This window comes from Triticum dicoccoides, chromosome 1A, assembly GCF_002162155.2.
Source record: "Triticum dicoccoides isolate Atlit2015 ecotype Zavitan chromosome 1A, WEW_v2.0, whole genome shotgun sequence".
In the NCBI taxonomy this organism is placed as follows: Eukaryota; Viridiplantae; Streptophyta; class Magnoliopsida; order Poales; family Poaceae; genus Triticum; species Triticum dicoccoides.
This window is the reverse complement of record NC_041380.1, coordinates 131,378,541-131,384,377: the sequence shown is the minus strand read 5'-3', so window position 1 is coordinate 131,384,377 and position 5,837 is coordinate 131,378,541.

The following is a 5,837-nucleotide window of genomic DNA, read 5'->3' as shown; positions in this document are numbered from 1 at the left end:
GACTGGAGAGGGAGCATCTTCATCTTCCTCCTCATCTTTGGGGAAGGAGTGCGTTGCGGAGTTATCGGACGATAAGTCCGATAACGCCTGGCGTCGGGAACTCTTTCGGGTTCCCTTGGCCTTCTTGGTCTTCTCCGGCACCTTGTAAGGAGCCGGAGTCAGCATCTCCGTCAGGAGAGCGTCCGCGGTGTCTTCGGGCAGAGGGGTCGGACAGTTAATCTGCCCCAACATCTCCACCCAGTCCTGTCAAAGGCATGGAGCTCAGACCCCGCACATGGTTAAGCTAGGGGAAATAAATATCCTATCGGATGTATAGAACTCACCGAATGCGCTTGGCGCTTGGCGCTTCGCGCTTAGCCCGCGGTCCTCGGTGAGGAAGGGAGGGACCTCTGCGCCCTTGAACAGCACCTTCCAGACGTCCTTGTGCATCGTGTCGAAGAGCTCGCTCAGAGTCTGGTGCTGGGCCGGGTCGAACTCCCACAAGTTGAAGTCCTGTTGTTGGCATGGGAGGATCCGGCGGATGAGCATGACCTGGACTATATTGACAAGCTTGAGCTTCTTGTCGGCCATATTCCGGATACATTTCTGGAGTCCGTCCAGCTCTACCGATGAACCCCAGGACATGCCCTTCTCTTTCCAGGAGGTGAGCCGCGTGGGGATTCCGGATCGAAACTCGAGGGCAGCCACCCATTTGGCGTCGCGCGGCTCGGTGATGTAGAACCACGTCGATTGCCACCCCTTTATGGTCTCCACGAAGGAGCCTTCAAGCCATATAATGTTGGGCATCTTGCCCACCATGGCTCCGCCGCATTCTGCTTGTTGGCCGCCTACCACCTTCGGCTTGATATTGAAGGTCTTTAACCACAGGCCAAAGTGGGGCCGGATGCGGAGGAAAGCCTCACACACGACGATGAACGCCGAAATGTTGAGGATGAAGTTCGGGGCCAGATCATGGAAGTCCAGCCCGTAGTAGAACATGAGACCGCGAACGAATGGATGGAGGGGAAACCCCAGTACGCGGAGGAAGTGGTGGAGGAATACTACCCTCTCGTGAGGTTCAGGGGTAGGAATGATCTTCCTCGCAGCGGGCAGCCGATGCGCAATATTCGCGGCCAAGTATCCGGCTCCGCGCAGCTTCTTGATGTGTCCCTCCGTAACAGAAGAAGCCATCCATTTGCCTCCCGCTCCGGACATGATTGGAGAAGGTTGAGGGGAAGGATGTGGGCTTGGGTGTTGGAGCTCGAGTGCGCAAGAGTGGATGAGCAAGGAGGAAGAAGGCGTGGGTAGAAAAAGGTTAAACCTTGTCCCTTTATAAGGGCGGCCGAAGCCATGCGCCCCCACTAGCCTGGTAAAACTCGCTTATTCCCCAAGCATCGTAATCGATGGCGCAGATGGGTTACCCACGCCCGTATTGATGAGAATCCCGTAATAAGGGGAACACGATCTCTGCTTTTACAAGACGTGTCAAGAAACCGCCTCGCGTTATGTGTGGAGCTGGTTGAAGAAAAATGGTTTGAATAATCACCGAGCCATGGCCTGATGTCATGTTGCCGAAGAGTGTCAGCAGATTAAGATTTGTGGAAATATTATTCTCTCTACAGTGGTATGTGGAATTTATTTTGCAGGGTCGGACACTATCCTAGTATTCAAACTCATCTGTTATGTGTTCGGAGGAGGAATCCGCCTTGCAATGCCGAAGACAATACTGCACGCCGGACTCGACGTCATTGAAGCCTAGTTCAGGGGCTACTGAGGGAGTCCTGGATTAGGGGGTCTCTGGACAGCCGGACTATATCCTTCGGCCGGACTGTTGGACTATGAAGATACAAGATTGAAGACTTTGTCTCATGTCCGGATGGGACTCTACTTGGCGTGGAAGGCAAGCTAGGCAGTACGGATATGGATATCTCCTCCTTTGTAACCGACCTTGTGTAACCCTAACCCTCTCCGGTGTCTATATAAACCGGAGGGTTTTAGTCCGTAGGACAACATACAATCATACCATAGGCTAGCTTCTAGGGTTTAGCCTCTCCGATCTCGTGGTAGATCAACTCTTGTAATACTCATATCATCAAGAATAAATCAAGCAGGACGTAGGGTTTTACCTCCATCAAGAGGGCCCGAACCTGGGTAAAACATCATGTCCCCTGCCTCCTATTACCATCCGCCTTAGACGCATAGTTCGGGACCCCCTACCCGAGATCCGCCGGTTTTGACACCGACAGTGATCAAAGTATATGGTTTTATACAGACTTTTGGAGAAGCCTTTATTTACAAGAAAGTGAGTGGGAGCTTTGTACCATTTCTAATATTATATGTGGATGACATATTGTTGATTAGAAATTATATAGAATTTCTGGATAGTATAAAAGGATACTTGAATAAGAATTTTTCAATGAAAGACCTCGGTGAAGCTGCTTATATATTAGGCATCAAGATCTATAGAGATTGATCAAGATGCTTAATTGGACTTTTCACAAAGCACATACCTTGATACAGTTTTGAAGAAGTTCAAAATGGATCAGTCAAAGAAAGGGTTCTTGCCTGTTTTACAAGGTGTGAAGTTGAGTCAGACTCAATGTCCGAACACTGCAGAAGATAGAGAGAAAATGAAGGTCATTCCCTATGCCTCAGCCATAGGTTATATCATGTATGAAATGTTGTATACCAGACCTGATGTGTGCCTTGCTATAGGTTTAGCGGGGAGGTCCCAAAGTAATCCAGGAGTGGATCACTGGAAAACGGTCAAGAACATCCTGTAATACCTGAAAAGGACTAAGGATATGTTTCTCATTTATGGGGGTGACAAAGAGCTTGTCATAAATGGTTACGTCGATGCTAGCTTTGACACTGATCCGGATGACTCTAAGTCACAAACTGGATACGTATTTATATTGAATGGTGGAGCTGTCAGTTGGTGCAGTTCCAAGCAAAGCGTCGTGGTGGAATCTACGTGTGAAGCAGAGTACATAGCTGCTTCGGAAGCAGCAAACGAAGGAGTCTGGATGAAGGAGTTAATATCCGATCTAGGTGTTATACCTAGTGCATCGGGTCCAATGAAAATCTTTTGTGACAATACTGGAGCAATTACCTTAGCGAAGGAATCCATATTTCACAAGAGAACCAAACACATCAAGAGACACTTCAACTCCATCCATGATCAAGTCAAGGAGGGAGACATAGAGATTTGCAAAATACATACGGATATGAATGTTGCAAACCCGTTGACTAAGCCTCTTCCACGAGCAAAACATTATCAACACCAAGACTCCATGGGTGTTAGAATCATTACAATGTAATCTAGATTATTGACTCTAGTGCAAGTGGCAGACTGAAGGAAATATGCCCTAGAGGCAATAATAAAGTTGTTATTTATATTTCCTTATATCATGATAAATGTTTATTATTCATGCTAGAATTGTATTAACCGGAAACTTGATGTATGTGTGAATACATAGACAAAACAAAGTGTCCCTAGTATGCCTCTACTTGACTAGCTCGTTAATCAAAGGTGGTTAAGTTTCCTGACCATAGACATGTGTTGTCATTTGATGAACGAGATCACATCATTAGGAGAATGATGTGATGGACAAGACCCATACGTTAGCTTAGCATAATGATCATTAAGTTTTATTGCTATTGCTTTCTTCATGACTTATACATATTCCTTTGACTATGAGATTATGCAACTCCCGAATACTAGAGGAACACCTTGTGTGCTATCAAACTCACAACGTAACTGGGTGATAATAAAGATGCTCTACAGGTGTCTCCGAAGGTGTTTGTTAGGTTGGCATAGATCAAGATTAGGATTTGTCACTCCGAGTATCGGAGAGGTATCTATGGGCCCTCTTGGTAATGCACATCATGATAAGCCTTGCAAGAATGTGACTAATGAGTTAGTTGCGGGATGATGCATTACGGAACGAGTAAAGATACTTGCCGGTAACGAGATTGAACTAGGTATGACGATACCGACGATCAAATCTCGGGCAAGTAACATGCCGATGACAAAGGGAATGACGTATGTTGTCATTGCGGTTTGACCGATAAAGATCTTCATAGAATATGTACGAACCAATATGAGCATCCAGGTTCCGTTGTTGGTTATTGATTGAAGATGTGTCTCGGTCATGTCTACATAGTTCTCGAACCCATAGGGTCCGCACGCTTAACATTCGATGACGATTTGTATTATGAGTTATGTGTTTTGGTGGCCGAAGATTGTTTGGAGTCCGGGATGAGATCACGGACATGATGAGGAGTCTCGAAATGGTCGAGAGGTAAAGATTGATATATTGGACGATAGTATTCGGACACCGGAATGGTTTCGGAGTGTTTCAGATATTTATCGGAGTACCGAGGGGTTACCGGAACCCCCCAGGGAAAGTAATGGGACACATGGGCCATAAGGGGAGAGAGAGGGAAGCCCACAAGGGGTGGCGCACGCCCCCCCCCCCATGGGCAGTCTGAATTGGACAAGGGGAGGGGGCGCGTCTGAGGGAGTCCTGGATTAGGGGGCCCTTGGACAGACGGACTATCGGACTATGAAGATACAAGATTGAAGACTTCGTCCCGTGTCCGGGTGGGACTCTCCTTTGCGTGGAAGGAAAGCTTGGAAATTCGGATATGTAGATCTCCTCCCTTGTAACCGACTCTGTGTAACCCTAGCCCCCTCCGATGTCTATATAAACCGAAGGGTTTAGTCAGTAGGACAAGATCAATCATAATCATAGGCTAGCTCCTAGGGTTTAGCCTCTACGATCTCGTGGTAGATCAACTCTTGTAATACTCATATCATCAAGATCAATCAAGCAGGACGTAGGGTATTACCTCCATCGAGAGGGCCCGAGCCTGGGTAAACATTGTGTCCCCCGCCTCCTGTTACCATCCTCCTTAGACGCACAGTTCGGGACCCCCTACCCGAGATCCGCCGGTTTTGACACCAACATTGGTGCTTTCATTGAGAGTCCCATTGTGTCGTCACCATAAGGCTTCATGGCTTCTTAGATCATCGGCAACGAGGCGATCCAGGGTGAGGTTTTTCTCCCCGGACAGATCTTCGTATTCGGCGGCTTTGTACTGCGGGCCAACTCGCTTGGCCATCTGGAGCAGATCAAGAGCTACACCCCTGGCCATTAGGTCAGGTTTGGAAGCTTGAACTATACTACCAACGTTCGCGGAGAGTTGATCTTCGACGGATTCGAGCCCATGTCAGGTACGCCGCACAGTCACGATGAGCATGACTTAGCTCTGCCGCCAGACGGTGTTCGGGAGATCACACATGTGGCTACTCCGGCCCTCAATCCGGAGCATATCGTGCCGTTTGAGGACGGGTGGATGGACCCCGCCACGGAGGCCCCATGCTCAGCGGCAATAGAGCCGAATAGTGACTTCACTTCCTACGAGACCTGTGTTGCTGGACCCTTGGATTCGTCCCCGGCCACAGGCTCCGAACCGCCTGCGTTCATGCCTATCGAATCTGATTGGGCACCGATCATGGAGTTCACCTCCGCGGATATCTTTCAGCACTTGCCCTTCGGCGACGTGCTAAATTCATTAAGGTCTCTCTCCTTGTCAGGAGGCCCTTGGCCGAACTGTGTCCAGCTCAAGCGGGAAGCGGACGACGAAGAAATTCGTCCCCCACCCACCACCCACTTAATAGCCACTGTCGACAACTTAACCACATGCTTGATTTCGGCTCCGAAGACATCGACGGTATGGACGACGATGCAGGAGAAGAACAGGAACCACCGCCCACAGGGCGCTGGACAGCCACCTCATCATATGATATATACATGGTGGACACCCCCAAAGAAAGCGATGGCAATAAGGCA